Source organism: Coenobita brevimanus, chromosome 1, assembly GCF_032717465.1.
Source record: "Coenobita brevimanus isolate Jiangsu-jjx chromosome 1, ASM3271746v2, whole genome shotgun sequence".
Taxonomy (NCBI): Eukaryota; Metazoa; Arthropoda; class Malacostraca; order Decapoda; family Coenobitidae; genus Coenobita; species Coenobita brevimanus.
Genome location: NC_136954.1, coordinates 32,144,594 through 32,164,764, shown reverse-complemented (window position 1 = coordinate 32,164,764; position 20,171 = coordinate 32,144,594).

Genomic DNA, 20,171 nt, shown 5'->3' with positions numbered 1-20,171 from the left:
GGCCTTCTGGTAGATCGGTAAAGTCTGATTTTATGAAATTCAAATCCTTTAAACTGTTCCCTGCGCTTTCAGCTAGATTTGAACCCGGGTCCGTCAGGACTGCAAGCCAACTCTCTACCGATTGAGCCACCGCCTCCAGAAGTATCCATCAACACACACACATCAATACGTACCGGCATTTCCATTGACACACACGTACTCATTCGCCCACGCTTTCGGCTGGTTCATTCACCCCGACTTACACCCACTCGCCTACCGTAATTACTCACGCAGCCCACACCATTCCACACACTCATTCACACCTTCCCCCACTGCCACATTACCGCCACACCTACACCCCAAGGCCTTTCTGACGTGCGCGCGACATAAATATGCGGTGCGCCTTCCCGTGCCAGCATAGTAATTGCCCGTCGCGATAAATTGCCCTCTTTACGGGAAGCCTTCATAATTGCAAGCGTGTTACCGCCATGTGCTGCAGTCTACCCTTGGGCGTCGGAGGCAAGGAGAGGCGTTAGTCTGTACGGCTTCTGATTTTATTCAGCTTGGTAAAATGTCATCGGGCAGGGAACGTTAATCCCAACATCTTTGTCCAGCCGCATACAACCCTGGCAGCTGCGACGCCAGTAATATTTCGATAATTCGGTTCAGTTCCTACTTTACTTGATTTTTATTCAAACACTTGACGACTTTGATACACCTTTTGATGAAGCGTCCCCTGACTTGTAGAGGCGAACCCCTCAAGTCCTGGATTTTATGCTTGCTACTTTTTTGGACGGCGATTTTGTTCAGTTTAGAGGAGGTATCTAGTACCTGAAAGTGTTATATCACGGACAAAAAAGATGCTAATACTCCACCAGGTATTTGTAGTTCGTGGCCCCTGTCAGCAGTGAATTGTTGCTTGACGATTGTGAAGTCTCTGATGTTTGCCAGTTTCTTTTACAAATCAAGTTTAACACGACGAACATAATATCCCTTGAATGTGTGTGTGTGATGAGCATAATACTGTATTATATAGTGCTAAAACCTGTATCTTTTCAATGGAATTAGTATTTTTAAGGATTTTGGCGATTGTAATGATTTTTTTTTTTTCCCGGCTCCACTCCCGTTTATTCTTAACAGCCATGCGTTTTTAGTGGGAAATTGAATGATGATGATGATGATGATGATGGTGGGGATTTCTTTTTCAGTAATGGTAATGATGATATATGGTGGTGGTGATGGTGTATGATCATTTCTGCATGGTGGCGGATATGATGATGATTTCTATGGTGAGGTAGATGGTACAGATGATTTCTTTGGTGACGATGATTCTGTGATGACCTGATGATTTGCGGCGACGGTGGTGATAATAATGCCATCTTTATTACGTAACAATCACCTTTGAACTGCTTCCACGCCTATATATATATATATATATATATATATATATATATATATATATATATATATATATATATATATACATATATATATATATATATATATATATATATATATATATATATATATATATATATATATATATATATATATATATATATATATATATGTATATACACGTGTGTCCGACTCTGGCAAAGGCCTCAGGGCCTATTAATCTGGGGCAGTGACCTATCCCAAGGCCCAGTAATCCTCCTATACATCTCCACATGTCACTACTTTGGCGCTAACACCCAGCATCCATACTGAATGCATGCTAGGTCTGTCTCATATTATATATATATATATATATATATATATATATATATATATATATATATATATATATATATATATATATATAATTTCTTACTGTCTTCTATAGTTTTAGTTATCTTGGGGAGACTCTTCCAGCTGGATGAGGTCATCATAGCCCTCATTTACCCCTTCACCACTCAGGGTGTTCTCTTAAATAAAAATCAAGTCCATTTGTTGTAGTAAGAATCATATTAGAAATGACGTCCTCTAATTGAAGTGGTTAAATGTTTATTTTGACAATCGTGGCCGTAATCTGTCGAAAATATTAGTAAAAGTACATTCTACGTAGATTTTCATTTTCCTGTGATATTCTTTATAGAGATTTTCTGGTGCAAAGAAATTATGGAAATGTTTTTCGGCCATTTTATTTCATATCTGTATAAATATTCAAGATTTTTGTTTATATGTTAAGACTTTTTGAAGTTTAGGTAATCTTTTCAATTTTTCTCCTGATTGTAGGGGGCAGTGTATAGTGAGGTTGACAGTTTTTTTCCACTTCTGAAAGCACACAGGGAGTCAAACTAACTTTCAGTTAATGTAGATAGGTTACATGTGAAGTTAGGTCAATACCAGGGTTGTTGCGATCATAAGGTCAGTGGCACAGTTATAAACACTGTCGCTCCTATGACTCTAAGGCTTTTCAGCTCATTAAACACCTCGCGTGTGGCGTTAGTTGCACTGAAATGCTGGATGATTCCAACCATGAAGGGGTTAATAATAGCGGTAAAGCAGGTATTGACATCCTCAGGCTGCTATGACCCACCCTCAGTCAGTATACCAATATGCCATTGGCGAAGTGAATACAGTACCGTACTACATTAATTTAAGCCACGGGACCATCTGTGTGCGGGGAGGTAAAGTCCAACCCAGTATTTATTACGGTCAGTTTTAAACATTAGTTGAGATTAAGGAAATAATTTACCTGCATCTCCACCTGTATACATAATGGGTCAATGAGTTAAAACGAGTTGCAAATGTCACATTTTTCTGTTATGAGTTGGACTCATGAGAGTCCTCTTTCTTGTAATTTTCCGGCGAATTTTAATGTGCTATATATATATATATATATATATATATATATATATATATATATATATATATATATATATATATATATATTGTTACATAATGGCGATTTCTATGATTTCATCATCCTTTGTGTAATTCTTAACGCTCAGTATGCATGCATGTTGCTGATCACGATGCGGTGTTTCCATTGCCCCAGTTCCCCTTCTACCGTTATAGTAGAGTAAGTCAGTTATTTTTGGAGTTCAGAGCAGGATTTTCAGCTCTTTGTCCCCATGACTTCATTGCGCACATTCCTTCCTTGCTGTTGTATCAAGCTCCTGCCGGCCCCTTTATATAATGAGCTCAGTCTCTGCATCATTGCACAAGTACACTCACAGAAGCCAGTCAGGAGACAGGAACGTGTGTGCTGGGCATTCCCCAGGTCCTGTCCTCCCCACTTACTGTTTTTTTTAATCAGCCCATACACCACTGACCGGGCTAATGTATGGCCCGGCCTGCCACTATATGTGCAGGGAATCTTTCAACGAACGAACGAACGAATGCATCATTGCCACTTAGATCTGCTCCTCATTTTGTTCACATCTCTGCTCCTCCCCTGTACAGTTATTATTTTTGTGAGTGCTCAAGAAATCTCCAAACATCTAGCAGCTGTGTGTAATTTTGGAAGTATAACTGTTTTATTTTTTCTTGTACTGTGTAGCATAAGGTTGATTCTTGGGCCTAGTGAGGTTTTTTGATTAAATGTTTTAGGGTTTTACTATCAGCCGCTTTTTTGATAATATTTTGTATCTGTAATAATTTTATCTTGCATTAACTTGAGAGTTATTACGCCTGGTGTATTTTCATTTTATCAGGGCTGACTTAGATAAATTTACTCTTGCTAATTTCGTGTTAATACAGAGGCTATTGCAAAGTTAACCATATATTTTAACCTTGTTTATCTTTGCCATTACATTATCCTTATGAGTCCTTGAATGTTTTGTTGTTAGTTTGAGCATTAAACTTTAACTTGTAATTTTACCTAACTCTTTTGTTTTGAACCTGGAACTTTATGGGACAGTAGTGATTATTAGTATTCTCACTTAAAGTGTACATTATCTTTTCTCTGTTCCGTAACAATATATATATATATATATATATATATATATATATATATATATATATATATATATATATATATATATATATATATATATATATATATATATATATATATATGAGAGAGAGAGAGAGAGAGAGAGAGAGAGAGAGAGAGAGAGAGTGACTGGTGGTGCTGGTTATGATGAAATATCACACGCCATTTTCAGTCATTTTAAAAATTAGATTATATGATACAAGGCTTCCATTTCACTTGATTACCCCTTCGCCTACCCCGACCTCTTTTCTCGTTTCCCTCCCCCATGCTCCCTAATTTTTACCTTCTCCCCTGCGTCTTCATTTTCCCCTCGTCACTTCCGCTTCCTCTCTCTTGCTCCTTGTCTTATCCCCCCTTCTTCCCCCACCCACACTCTCTCCCCTACCTCCAACCGCCCTTCTTCCTTCTTTAACTCTTACTCCCTAACCTTTCCGCCACTCCACATCACACTCCCTGATATATCTCGACTTTGAGACTAAATTCAAGGTCCTTTGAATCACCATTTCCTGAATAAGTCTCCTGCCGTTAGCTGTAAAAAAAAATGCTAGATTGTCCCAAACGTATTCTGGAACAAAATACTGAAAACGTTTGTACCATGACATGGTTAAAGGTTAAAACGTAGCGTATATAGTTTTCTGTATCACTCTCCCTCTCCACCCTTTGCTCCCTTCCCCCCTCGCACCCTCCCTTATCCCTTGGCCTTTCTGCACTCCACAATCCCTCCCTCATGTGCAAAGCCTATGCAGGCTTTTTCCGTCTTCACTCCACCGAACACCTTGCTCCTCTCTCTCTCTCTCTCTCTTATAGGCCGATCTATCTACCTGTCTTTATAATCCTCTCTGATTATGTACTGTATTCCTAGGGCAAGAGTAAAAACATTTTTATTTATAACTTCCTCATAAAACTATTGATAATTCTAACCACGGATGAGCTTTTGGATATTTCGTCTTTTCGTCTGTTCGAATGGTTTCAAAGTTACCTGTCTTCTTATATAAATATTGATACTATTAATAATATTAGTAACATTAAAGGGGCAGATCGAGGAGGCCACCATCAACTTTGGAGGAAGAGGTTCCTTCGGGTGGCTGCAGTGAGTGACAAGTCAGACTGATCCTTTAAACCAGCAAACCATTTACTATTTTGCCTGGTAACCATATAACCAGTTGTCGCTTAGTGGTTTAGTGGGTTAAGGCGCTCCAACCGGATTGAGTCTGCAAGGATATTTGTGTATCCTAGAGGTGGTTGGAGTTTATCACAGTGCCGCTTAGGGACAAGTGAGGCTGGTCACGCCCACCTTTAATATAGGGATTGAGTAGCCTAGCCTGGGGTTCCTACGCTCCTGGTTGGACAAAAACGGATTGGATATTGCAAAATGAATGGCTGCGATTTAGATAGGAAGACAGTTGCTCTGAAAATATTCGGACCAATATCACCGAGACGAAATATTCAACATCGTATCTTTATTTAGTGCATACAAGTTTTTTGAGGAGCGTTTTATGTATGGTACCATTTCCTTTTTATCTTTGCATTAATGATAAACGTTTCCTTGCTTTCTTAGCACTTTCGCTACAAAATGGAGCATTACTGGGTGCTTAGATATCATAACCCCTTCGCTAATTCAGATATTGCGTCAGAAAGGTGAAAAGAAAGTCTTGTAAGAGGGGCCAATGAAAAGAGCATTGTCATAAAGGTGAGCACTGTTTACTCTGCGACAACACCAGATCTGGCCTGCATTCGACTGTCAGCCTGTGTTTTGTGATGATATACTGTTTACTGAAGGTTAAGAAGAAAACGCTGATCCCACCATGCTGCCTATTAGGTGTACCCAGCACTGCAAACAAGGGTGTATTGTATGTGTATATCTATGCGTCTATGTCTGTCTGTCTTATCTATCTGTCTATCTTATCTGTCAACCTGCTTGCCAGCTTGCCCTGCCTGCTTGCCTCATTAACATTCATCATAACGCCCTCCTGACCCCAGACCACAAAAGAACACATTTTCAACCAAATACCATTAACGACATAAATAAGCCGCCGCCAGTCAGAGACAGAGAGAGAAGGTGGGGGGGGGGAGGGAAAGGGAAGAGAGGAGACATTAATATTCTGGGCCGACTCGCAGATCATCACAACACATTCACCGCCAATTTCTGACACCCTTTCAACACGTCCCGTCGACTTCAGTGGCAACCCTCATGCTGACTGTGGCAAACACCACCGTCGCAAATTTTGGCACCGGGGACATTTTAAGGACTATTATTTTTCAAAAATTTTACGCACTCTTGTTAAACATCTTGATATTGAAATTACCAGAGAAAAACAGTCGTTCCATATATTATCGTTCATTTGGTAATCATATGCTCTCCAACAACCACATGTAGTTATCTTCGTTTTAAACCTTGCAAATTTTTATGTAAGGATTTTTTTTTTGGGGGGGCGGGGGGCGGTGAACTGTCGAGTCGAAATGTTTTCTCCATTAGCTGCTAATGAAGTCCGTCGGAAAAAAGGGGATTAAAAAAAAGTAATTTCACCTTTTTTTATACTCCAAACAACGCAGGTCAGCTTCTCATATATGATTATATACATTAATATTCTGGATTATATTATATATGCAGTTGTGTCGAAATTACTCTCTTCAGTCAAGTGACTTCCTTTTATAATTCATTCTTTCCTTTCCACACCTATTCAACGTGTGATAATTTTTTTTTATCATTACAGCTCGAAAAAATCTTCTCTTTGCAGAGTAGATTCGTTTGGTCATAGAAAGAAAAAATTAAAATGTCAATAAGATGGAAAGTGCTAAAGCTTCCTGACTCTTTTGACTCCTCTCAGCAGAATAAAATCATCTGATGTTAGCTGGAATGGGATATAAGAGTTCTTCCGACCGTGAGAGGGTTAAATAATGATGACAAGAGTCTCTCAGAGTCCTACATCTAAACTCATCAGAAAAAAAAAAAAATGGTGTAAGCTTAAACAATATTCTGCTGAATAAATATAATTTCGTGCTAGATGGAAGAAAATTAATATTACTCGATATTACCAGGATGTAAATACCTGATACGAGAATGTTATCATCATTGTCGATGTCGTCGTCGTCACCATCTCTGTCTATATGTCTCATCATCATCGTCATCACCATCATCATCATCATCCATATCTTTCTGCTTCCCATCTTAATCCCATCATCGTCGTCGTCACAGCAGCACCACACCAGGTTATAGGGGGAAAAAAAAAAATCACGGGGTACAAATGAGTCTCCTAAGCTAGGGAACATATTTCCCTGAAATTTTATGGTAATGTAATAATGATAATAATAATAATAATAATAACATAAAACAGGTCTCTCTCTCTCTCTCTCTCTCTCTCTCTCTCTCTCTCTCTCTCTCTCCTTCGTAGGTCTAACCGTCAAGCCCAAGTCGGATAAAGTAAATAAGAAATAATACCTTAGGCTAATTGACTAGACCTAGCCTGCCTTGGTGAGTGGTTTACACTGATAATGGAGAGAGAGAGAGAGAGAGAGAGAGAGAGAGAGAGAGAGAGAGAGAAACACCATGAGAATGAGTTATGTGGTATTCTTAGACTAGTGATTCGTAAACTGTTTCGGCCCTGATACCCTCAGGTTCATCTCGAAATCTACCTGATAACCCCTGTCTGATATTATGACTCCCTTTACTTTAAATTTCTTGTAAAATGCGAAAAGAGAATAACTATAAAGAAACAGCTAAAATATATGGGCTTTGTTTTCAACAAAATAATATACACATATTAGTTTTTTTCCGTGTTGTCAGTGAGTATTATCATACACGAAACTGATCAGTTTTTATTCAGGATGCCCCTTTTGATACCCCCAAGAACCCATTGCGTATCTTCTGGGGGTATTGAGGCACTACGTTAAAAACACCTGTCGTAGACCTTCACGCACAGACGATAAAAAGAGGGGAAAAATAGAGCAGAAGGGGTCGTCTTATTGTGTTCAAAATGATTGGTATTGCCTGTGATGTCCCCAGAATAATCTCTTACCATCTGTATATGCAAGTACAGTCAGCGTCATAAGTCCTGTCTCCCGTCCGCTTGTTTTTCTTCCATGAACTATGAAAATTGGTCATGTAAACCCACAGAAGACGATTCTGCTGACATTAATCTGTGGGGAAAAAAAAAAAAAAAAATCAGTGTCGCCTGTTTTTCATTACCCATTGCCTGCTGTATTGTACAGTAATCAAAGCAGGTGTACCAGTGAGGGGCAAGATCATTGGGCTTTTTGTAGAAGTGTGCGCGGTTAGAGAATTTCGCGCTAAATGTGCATCGATTTTTGATTTTACGCGGTGTTATATAATTTCGTGCCAAATGTACGCCTGTATTTTTTGACGTGGAGTTACATTGCGTAAAATGTTCACCGGTAAGGTTTCGACGCGGTGTTATTTCGTGTTAAATGTTCACCGACGGTTTTTTGACGTGGTGTTTGATAATTTCGTGTTAAACTGTGCACCGGTTATTATTTCTTTGACGGTGTTAGATTACTTTGTGCTAAATATGTGTTGATAGTTTTTGGATCGACTGTACAGAGCTGGGTAAGATTTTGTCAAGTCTAATCAGTACTGGTGCCATGTAACAGTAACGTGTATTTGCAGGAAGAACTGGGGACACGGGGAACCTCTGCACTTTCCTATCTTCTGTCATAGTGCAGAAAGTAAATATAACCCACGATAATTTCCCTCTCGAAACTAAGACACGCTCAGCGTATGAACACCAGGCGGCTGATTTCTGTTCTATATACCTTTTTTTTTTTTTTTTTTTTCCCAAGTCCAGTAAAGTTTAGGTAAGGAAGGATTTATTTTGCAATTATTCGGTTAGGTTAGATTCATTTTGCCAGTATCAGGTTAAAATTGATAAATTAATCATTTATTAGGGTTGTTTTGCCAGTATGTGGTTAGGTTAGTTTGTTATTCTGTCAACTTAGATTGGGTTAGAGTAGATTTCTGTAGGTTAGAGCAAAAGAAAAAAAAAAAAAGGAAGGATGATCATACGGGAAAAAATCGAACCTAGCACGGGGGGAGAAAATCTGGGACAAGGAAGGACGCCACTTTTTTTTTTCTTTTTCAGCAGTATCACATCTAGTTTCCGGCAGGGGATCTTTCGTAAATATATTTGAGAAGCCCACTTCTGTTCAACTCAGGATATGTGTTTATCCGTCTGTCTGTCAGTCAGTTTTTATCAGTCTTTCTTTATCAGTCTCTTTATCAGTGTGTCTTAACCAGTCTACCAGTCTACCAATCAGTGTCTTGAGTCGTTCCTTTGTCACCACTCTGTTATCACAGTCTCCTATGGCTCACCCAGCTGCCGTTATCCCTTCTTAATATCACTGTTGTCCCGTAAATGAGAGGATTAACGGTATCATTATGAAGTCCGACTCCTGAGACCCATCCAGCCGAAAAAAATCGTCTGACATTTGCTGGAATAAAATGCAAGAGTTGTCTCGACCACGGGAGGGTTCACATCTTTCGTCTTATTTGCACACACACACACACACACACACACACACACACACACACACACTCTCTCTCTCTCTCTCTCTCTCTCTCTCTCTCTCTCTCTCTCTCTCTCTCTCTCTCTCTCTCTCTCTCTCTCTCTCTCTCGTTCTCGGTCTGTTTCTCTTCCTATTGCCGCATTTTAAGGGTCAGCCGTGACAAAAGAACCTCAGGGCGATTTTGTTCCTTCTCAGTAACGACCCAGCTTCCCATGACTCACCACCACCCGCTTTACATGCACTCGCCGTGTTGGGTAGGGACGCCTTCATGTGGTGGCACCGATACAACTCAACTGTCTGGTTTTGCAAATGTGCTTGTTACTTTCCCATCCCCTGAAAGGAGCATGGTGAATTTATGTTTGGAGTATCATCTGTTTTTCGTACTTAGTTGCCACATCCCTTCCAATTATCTACCTTCCTCTTGCGTGCCTTTTGTCTACCTGTCTCTCTTCTCATCGTACTTTTTCATACTTCTCTCTTATATACCTCTCCTGTTCACTTCTCTTCATTATTTACATCATTTCTACTTATTTGTTTACCTACTGTATAGTATCCCCAAACTGTTAACATTTCCACCTCCCTCCCTCACGCGTGTCTGCCAGCATAATCCCACCGCCTTTCTTACTGCTATTTAGACAGGTCCTCTCCAGCTCATTCTTACCTAAGTTTGTCCCCACCACGCCTGTGTCTGCCTGTTCCTGTCTCACGTCCCTGCTACCTTCCTATATACACTATCCATTCTTTTTCCATACCTACATCCCCTATGTATCCTTTCCTCACTCCTCCAGTAACTCTCCATTTCCTTTCTCTCCTCACCTCACCTCTTTTCGATTCCCCCTTACTTTCTTTTCTCTTCTACTTCTGTTCTTACCTCCCTACCCCTCTCCTCTCCTCTCCTCTACTCTGTCTTCTCAACTCTTCTCCAACTTCATATTCCTCTTCTCCTCTCGTCTCCTCTCCCTTCCCTTATTAAAACCTTTTCCCCTTCTCGTCTTCTCTCCTCCTCTCTTGTTGCATTTTCCTCACCAACCACTCCTCAGCACTTACCCTTATTTTCCAGCCTCTCATTAACCTACATCTCACTATCTTCATCTCCACATACCTCTCCATCACTTCCCCCACCTCTCCATCGCTTCCCCCACTTCTCCATCGCTTCCCCCACCTCTTCGTCACTTCCCCCATCTCTTCGTCACTTCCCCCACCTCTCCATCGCTTCCCCCCACCTCTCCCTCACTTCTCCCACCTTTCCCTCACTTCTCTCACCTCCCCCTCACTTCCCCCACCTCTCCCTCCTTCCCTTCGTCTCCCCCACTGGCGTCTGGATTTATTGCTTGTTGGGGAATTACTTCTTAGCGCGGGCTTCACCATCAGTCATGTGGCGGGAAAAGTGGCGACGGTACACGAGGGAAGTGTGGAGAGAGAGAGAGAGAGAGAGAGAGAGAGGGGGGGGGGAGGAGAGACAGACTTACAAACACAGACGCAGACAGAAGATAGATGGAGACACAGAAAGACAGACGCAGACTCAAAAAGACACAGAGACAAACAGACAGACACAAATAATGACAGACACAGGCAGACAAATAGTGAAACATAGACAGACAAATAATGACAGAAAGACATTTAGACAGACAGACAGACTGATAGATAGATACTGACAGACAGACAGACTGACAGATATACAGGTAAGTAGACTGACAGAGATAGGCACACACATACAGACGGGCAGACAGGGAGAGAAGATGGGGAGAGATGGGATAGGGATAAGATTTTAAGGAGAGAGAGAGGGGGGGGAGAGTTAGGGGAGCAATAGTGGAATGAAAAGGAGTGGAAGAAAGCAAGAGAAGGTAGAGATGTAGACGAGGTGGGAGAAGAGGGGAAAAGGAGAGGGAGGGGAGAGGAATGAGAGGGGAGGAGTGAGAAGAGGGAAGGGAAGGAGAGACGGATTAAGATGGAAGGAGGGAAAAAGAGGCTATGGTACACGGGGGATCTGTGGTGATGATGTGTGAAGACCTAGAGAGAGAGAGAGAGAGAGAGAGAGAGAGAGAGAGATTAAACAAGAGTAAAGCTCGCCATTATTTCAGTGCGTCTGTTTCATTTCATTTTAGGCCAGGGTAAAATGGGCAGAGTATAGCACCATATTTTTGTGTTATAGCTATATATTCAGAATGGAGAGACTGTAATTGAGGATGGAGAGACAGTAATTGAGGATGGTGAGACAGTAATTCGGGATGGAGAGACAGCAATTCAGGATGGAGAGACAGTAATCCAGGATGAAGAGACAGCAATTCAGGATGGAGAGACAGCAATTCAGGATGGAGAGACAGCAATTCAGGATGGAGAGACAGTAATCCAGGATGGAGAGACAGTAATCCGGGATGGAGAGACAGTAATCCGGGATGGAGAGACAGCAGTTCGGGATGGAGAGACAGCAATTCAGGATGGACAGAGTATATTGGGGCCAAGCTAAACGGATAGAACACCACGATACTCTTTTATATTTCTTTCTCCTTAACCTGGCCCGGATTTTCTTCCTTTTTTACTCACTCGCTGAGAGGCCGCCCGCGCTCAGTGTCAAGTTACTTCCTATCTTCAGAAATGGGTCATACCGCGGGAATCAGTAGCCCGATTGGACTGGAAATTGTTTTATTCTTCAAGTTTGAGCATTTTAACTGTACCTTACTCTAACAAAGATTTGCGCTACATGCGCCGTATATGCTGCTTTACTGTAACAAACCAACAAACATACGAAAATCGGATCATTACAGTATAGATTTCACGTACCTTAGATGTAGACAAAGAAAATACCACAGGTCTACATCCTGTCCATAATGCCTTCGTGCCTAGCTTCATATGCTGGTGTTAATCTATCGCTTCAACTCAGCGTTAGAGGCGGAGAAATGGTCGTTGTATTTGCCCAGTTTTGGGAGGACGTGTTTCTTGTGGCGAGCTGGAAAGTGCCCATTAGCCCTGCACAACCAGCTGTTTTTCCCTTAGCTGAGTAAAATCGTCTGGACGCAGCAGGACCGAAATATAAACCACGCCACAGGGTGGAGGGGTTGTGAACAGAGAATACTTGATATGGTCGTCCCTCGTCCTCATTTTCCCTCTCCCTCTCCCTCCTGACCCATCATTTCCACTCAACTTATCGCCTCCCTGCCTAACACCCTCCATTTCTCTCTACCCGCCTCGCTTTTACATCTCATCTTTTCCCACTACAGGTCCTCGTGTAACACACACACACACACACACACACACACACACACACACACACACACACACACACACACACACACACACACACACACACACACACACTCTCTCTCTCTCTCTCTCTCTCTCTCTCTCCGTTCCCTTTTTTTTCTCACTCTATCCCTTCATCTGTGCACACACTTTCTTCTCCCCCCCCCTCTCTCTCTCTCTCTCTCTCTCTCTCTCCCCGATTCCTTTCCCCCCCCCCTTCCCCTATCCTTTCATCTGTGCACACTTTTTCTCCCCTCTCTTTTTTCTTTCTCCTCTCCCCACCTCCCCCCTCTTTCTTTCCGCACGACATCCCACCTAATCTCACTGCCAATAAAGGTTTTCATAAAGGGATAAAAAGAGATGGTTTTACCCCTGTGTGAGGCTGCCCCATAGAGTCACCCAGTATTGGCCTTTTGGTGTAGCGGAATTTTTGCTGTCACCGGAGTATGAGGCTACACTCCTCCCTCTACTCCACTCTTAGGACTAGTTAAAATCTGCTAAATACTTTAGCTTTAGTGACAACTGTATTAATTTTGATATATATTGTTTTAGCAAATATGTACTGTTTATCATATATTATCTCTACATCACCTGGTAATTCATCTCAACTTCTCGACTGTCAGATCTAATTCACGTTTATTAGATACTACTCTGGCTTTACTATCTACTGTTTTAGCTTTACCATTTTCTGGTGTTGCCTTATCATATATTATCTCCACACCACATGGTAATTCATCTCCACCTTTCGACCCTCAGGTCTAATTCACGTCTACAGAACACTACTCTAGCTTTATCATGTCTTGTTTTTAGTGTTGTCATAAACTGTTTTAGCTTCATCATTTACAGTGTTTACTGGGCTTCCCCTGGTAGTTCCTCTCTACTTCTCGAATGTCAGGTATATTATAGGTCTACTGCATAGTACTTAAGCTTTATCATCTACTGTTTTAGCTTCCCCATATACTGTACCGTTTTAGCTTTCTCATACTGTACGTCTCTGCTTGACAAGTAATCCATCTCTAGTATAGTTTTAGCAGCCAGGAAATTAAATAATTTCATTTGTCCCCCTACTCCTCTCCTAAGTCAAACTTTGGTTTCTGCTCTGCATATAATTTTTTAAGTTTACCATATTCTGCTGTAACTCCGCTCCACTTCAGCCTGTTTCAGATCTTTGTTATGAAGTTTTAGCTACGATGAAATTCCATTGTATAACTAACTTTGTCACTTTTAACACAGCTTTAGCATTTTTATCACTAATATGCCTTGTAGTAATTTAGCTTGACCTTGTAATTCAAAGATGGTGGAATTTTAGCTGACTTTGATCATAACCACATCCCCTACTTCCCTCTTTGGTCTAATTCAGGTCTGCTGTGGACCATGCTCTGTCTCTGTCTGTCTGTCTGTCTGTCTGTCTGTCTCTGTCTCTGTCTCTGTCTGTCTCTCTCTCTCTGTCTCTCTCTCTCTCTCTCATTTTCACCACCATCATCATTACCACCACGACCCCCATTCCGTCTCATTGCCACCTCCTTCTAATCATCATTTTATTTTCATTAGACTCGCACAAACCACGTGATATTCCCTTTCTTTTCCACCTCATTCTCTCTCTCTCTCTCTCTCTCTCTCTCTCTCTCTCTCAGTTCACTTAATGGTATATGTGATGGTGTTTTCTCCTTGAATTGTCCCAGAATTTCGCTCTTTAGCAGTTTATTGCACCAAGCTCTGATGCAGAAAGAGAATGCTATGGCTCACCATCTTTCCATAGCACTTCTTTGTGACTAGCATCATAATTTAATGATGATCATCTATTACAACTTAGCACTCGAGATGGACATTGCATTTTTAGGCCAAGTTAAAGTGAAAAGAGTTTATAACTAACTTTCTCATTATGGATTGTTTTTTGCAGGTAAGTGTCGCTCTTCTCAGGCCGTACAGATTGTAAGTATTAGAAAACACTTATCCATGGGTCGCCTTTTTTTTTTTTTTTTTAATGAGGCTTGCAAACATATTTTCCAAAGTAATTTATTTCACCTGTAACACCTTACCAATTTCTTTCATGTTATTTGAATCATCCTAACATCGCCAGACTCTCCTTAAGTAACGTATAAAATGATTTTAACCAGAAGTATAATACATAAATGAATATATCAATAAATATGGAAATTAATAGGCTAGGAAAAGTGCTAGGGAATACAACAGGAGAATACGAGTCCATGTTCCTGTATAATGCTTAAGATCATGTTTAAATCGATCTATATATCTATTGCCTGACGCCTTTATTCCGTAAGGGGTGGCCGCAATCAAATCGCCTCCATATCGCCCTGTCCTCTACCATTAGGTTGCCGTCCGTTCAGCTTACACTTCCATCTCATATCTCTCCACTCTGTCCTTCATCTCATCCTTTGTCTCCCTCTCCTCTCCAGTTATACTACTCTCACACTCATGTAGTCAGTCTTTCATTCTCTATCATCTCCACATGGTCAAATCATCTGTGCTCTGAATGACTGGAGATTTTGAAACACCTCTTCCTTAGCGATTTATTCAGGTCATTGCACTTCAGTATTCCCTTGTATGTTATGTCGATATGAAAGTGACGTAAATGGCATGCAAGAAAATGTTATGTTGTGATATGCAAAATAAATCGATAAGGAAGAGACTTGCAAGACCTCCTATGCCGCCTAGAAGACAGCCTATGTATCCAGTGGAATGTTACTGGAATTATTCATTTTCTCCTTCACCCCTTTCCTTAGTCTCGCTTTTCCATCCCCCTCTTCCATCTCAGTATCCCTCCCATCCAACTTCCCTCTGTTTCCCTGTTTGTTTTTTTCACTACTTCCATTTCTTTCACCTCTTCCATCTCACCATCTCTTCATCCCCTGATTCCTCTCTTCCCATATCTCTTCCCAAATACTTTGTTTTTACTTTCCTACCTCCTCTTCCACCTCACTTTCCCTCTATACCACGCCATTCCCAAACCTTTATCTCTTCACCTTCCTTTCATCATCATAATTCCTCTTCCACTCTCACATCCCTTTCTTCAGCTGTCGAATTAATATTTATCCATTCGCTTCAGTCCTGTAAACTTCCAGCATCCTATTCCAGACTCCCCTTCCTTCCATCTCATCATTCCCTTCCCGGCCCTTCTCTCCCTTCATTCCCAACTCCCACCTCCCTTTCCTTCCTTCCCTACATCCCTCCATTCCTCCCATCCCCCCCTTCCTCCATCCATCTTTCAGTTCTGATTTCTCTATTCCCTCCTTTTCCTCCCGTCTCTCCATTCTCTCCCCTTCATCCAGCTCATCAGTGCCAAAAACCGCAGGAACAAAGCTGAGGCAGTAAAAGCACATGTAAAGACCATCCCTACGTCTCATGGTATACTTGCATGGTGGAATTAGTAGTACCATAATCGCTGAGCCTCTCTTTTGGGGTGAGCTTATGCTTAAATAATTGTTCCACCATAATTAATCACCTTACCCTTTCCTGTTCCACCTTAATGAATCACCTCACCCTTTCCTGTTCCACAAAAATGGATCACCTCACCCTTTTCTGTTCCACCTCAGTGAATCACCTCACCCTTTCCTGTTCCACCATAATGAATCACCTCACCCTTTCCTGTTCCACCATAATGAATCACCTCACCTTTTCCTGTTCCACCATAATGAATCACCTCACCCTTTCCTGTTCCACCATAATGAATCACCTCACCCTTTCCTGTTCCACCATAATGAATCACCTCACCTCTTCCTGTTCCACCATAATGAATCACCTCACCCTTTCCTGTTCCACCTTAATGAATCACCTCACCCTTTCCTGTTCCACCATAATGAATCACCTCACCTTTTCCTGTTTCACCTCAGTGAATCACCTCACCCTTTCCTGTTCCACCTTAATGAATTATCTCACCCTTTCCTGTTCTACCTCAATGAACCACCTCACCCTTTTCTCTTCCACCTAAATGAATCATCTCACCCTTTCCTGACACCCAGAACATCCACAGAAGTTGGTCTAAATCAGGTCAAAACTGCATCACGTTGACCTTGCCCCTACCTGTGACCTGTGACTTGTTTCGGCTAATACCTGTCACGAATCATACCTGGTGGAGAGAGAAGTCCCACTGTGAGAAAACAATGGTAATCATTAATGCCAATTTTGAGGTGGACCGTTGTACGAAAGAAGAAAAAAGGAAGGAGATGGAGAAATAAAGAAGAAAAAGAGAAGGATATGGAGAAATGAAAAAGAATAAAGGTAGGGTATGGAGAAAAGAAGAAGAAAAATGAAGGATATGGAAAAATAAGGAAGAAAAAAAAGGATATTGTGAAATAAAGAAGGAAAAGAGAAGTATATAAATGGAGTATTTGGCTGTTTTGCCGAGTATATATAATCATTTTAACACGTCATGTATTAGCACTCTAGAAGTGGTTTTGGGTACAGAAAAGCCCGTACACCAGGATTACATGTCAATTATGGCTTAAAATCTCTGTATTGGGGAGTTTAGAAGGATTATATTGTAAAAACTAATAGACGCGTTGAACCGATCCTTATGTAGTGTCTTCTAAGGCTCTGGCGGAGAAGAGTAGATAGATACAGGTAGATAGGTATATAGATAGAAACAGCAGCTCAAAAGAGAGAGAGAGAGAGAGAGAGTCGGGGAGTAAGTGAGTGAGTGAGGTACGTTGGTGGAGAGAAAGAAGGGGTATTTCAGAGAGCCAGTGAATGGAGTGAAATTCAGGGAGTGACCATAAATATTTGCCTGTGCTGCATGAGGGAGCCAGATTCAGCCACAGATCAAAGGCGTCTGGCTGTGGGATGTTAATACAAAGCCACGGAAAATGTTGTTTGTTGTGAGGGATATCCAGGTAGTTTCCGCACCTTACCTGCTGACGTTCGAGGTGTGTACAACTGGCTAATTAATGCTCAGGGTAAGTAGTACATGAATATACAAGAGCACCGGTACAGGCGATTGAAGAGGTCCATTAATATGCTTATTGATATTCGTGTTAATTCTTGTTAAACCACCACGCACAGTTGTGGGAATTATTCTGAGAGAGAGAGAGAGAGAGAGAGAGAGAGAGATTTAACATCATCCCACTGGGGTAGATTATTCAAGTTATAATTATACAATTTTGTTTAAGTAAATGGAACAAACAGGCATTCCTAGAGCTTCAGAGTTCGGGAAAGGATTTTTTCATAAATCTGAGAAGAGGGTGATGACGGTGGACGTGTGCTAAGTGACCTTTGACAGTTCGTAACACCTCTTCATTGCGGTTTATTGCGTAAATTACATCCTAATATCGTTTTGTACGGTGCTGACGAAAACTAAGTCAATAGGAAACTACTATGTAAATAGCAGTAGAGAATATGTAGATGTAGTATAAAAAAAATAGCTGAAAATTAGTTACCACAAACCCTATGGTACTCACAACATGGCCACATAATGCCTTGCTCTCTACTTCCCCTCGTTCACATCACACTAAGCTCCCTCAACGAGAATTAACATTAATGCTCCCGTATTATGACATTTTCTTTTTTTCCCCTTTCCTTTTTTTCCTTTTCCTTTTTTCCGTTTCCTTTCTTTTCTTTCCTTTCTTTTCTTTTTTCTTTTTTTCTCTTTCTTTCCTTTCCTTTCCTTTCCCTTCTTTTCCCTTTTTCGACCTATAATCGTATACTCAACCCTCTAATTCAAATAGATTTTCACAGGTGAATAAAACTATATTGTGGTAACGTGACAGTAGACGTCTTCTTAGTGACTGGTTTCTTATACACTACGCATATATAAAGATTTCTCAAAAACTGAGGAAAATCGCCCAAAGGTTGCAATAATAAGCGTCATCCTGTTGAACGGATCAGTACTTGTATCCACACGGGAAGAAATTTAAGACAGTAAATTATGGATTGCTTCTGGTTTGAACATACCTTTTGTTTACAATATTAAGAATTTAAAAAATCCCCAGTACTCCTTTTATTGTGGTCAGGGGTATAGTGGAGACTTTTCCGTCCTATTGAATAAGACGAACCTCTACCAATCTGAATAAAATAATCATCTGTGTAAATAAGGTACAGTTGGCACACAAGAATCTAGGACAGTGTCTGTGTGAAGTGGAGATGTAACTACAATTTCCGATGTTCATTCATCACGGTTAGTTTTTTTTTTTTTTTTTTTTATGCGAGGAAGAAGGAACCAAAGGCATGAGCCCGCAGTAACAGTTCCCTCCAAGAGAAAAACAAAATACAATAGAGAGCCAAATTCAAGATCCGATCATTTTGAGATGCCTGGACACACTACGTTTGAAAGACTGGAGATCATATGCAGAAGGAAATACAGACAGAGGGAGACAGTTCCAGAGCTGACCTGTTGCATAAATGAAAGACTGGGAGTAACGGTTAACCCTTGCATTAGAGAGTTGGACAGAAAAGGGATGAGAGTTTGCTGCCAGACGGGTGCTACGCGCCCGTCGTAGAGGTGGAGGAATGCAAGCAGACAGTTCAGAGGAGGAGTGACCATTAAAGTAGCGATAGAAAAGAGATAAAGATGCAACAGTGCGGTGAAGAGACAGAGGTTGAAGGGAGTCAGTAAGAGGAGGAGAGTTAATGAGACGAAAAGCCTTTGACTCCACCCTATTGAGAAGAGCTGTATGTGGGGAGCCTCCCCACACATGAGAGTTGTACTCCACACAGGGGCGGATAAAACCCCTGTATAGAGTCAACAATTGTGCAGGGGTAAAGAAAGAGTGGAGTCGGCTTAGCACACCCAATCTCTTGGAAGCAGATTTTACAAGAGATGTAATATGATCTTTCCAAGATAAGTCCCGAGTAAATGAAACCCCAAGCATGTTCAAGGATGATGCAGGATTAATCTGAATATTATTAAACATTAGTGGGTATACCTGTGGAAGATTTTGTCGGGTTGATAGGTGTAAGAACTGAGTCTTAGATGCATTAAAGACAACCATATTATTTTTACCCCAGTCAGAGATATGAGCCAAGTCAGATATTAGGTGTGGCATAGCCTCATCCCTTGTTTCTTGAAGTAACTGTTGAGATGGGCGTTGCGGGAACCGAATGGAAAGGTGAAGGGTGGAGTCATCAGCGTATGAGTGGATAGGGTTAGATGTACACCTTAGAAGATCATTGATGAATAAAAGGAAGAGAGTTGGTGATAGGACAGAGCCCTGAGGAACACCACTGTTGATAGATCTAGGAGAAGAACGATGGCCGTCTACGACAGCAGCTATAGAACGACCAGAAAGGAAGCTAGCGATGAAGGCACAGATAGAAGGATAGAAACCGTAGGAGGGCAGTTTGGAAATTAAAGATTTATACCAGACTCGATCGAAAGCCTTTGAGATGTCAAGTGCAATGGCAAAGCTTTCGCCAAAGTCCCGAAAGGAGGATGACCAGGAGTCTGAAAGGTAGGTGAGAAGATCGCCAGTGGAGCGTCCCTGACGGAACCCATACTGCCGATCGGAAAGAAGGTTGTGATAGGAAAGATGCCTTAAAATTTTTCTATTAAGAATTG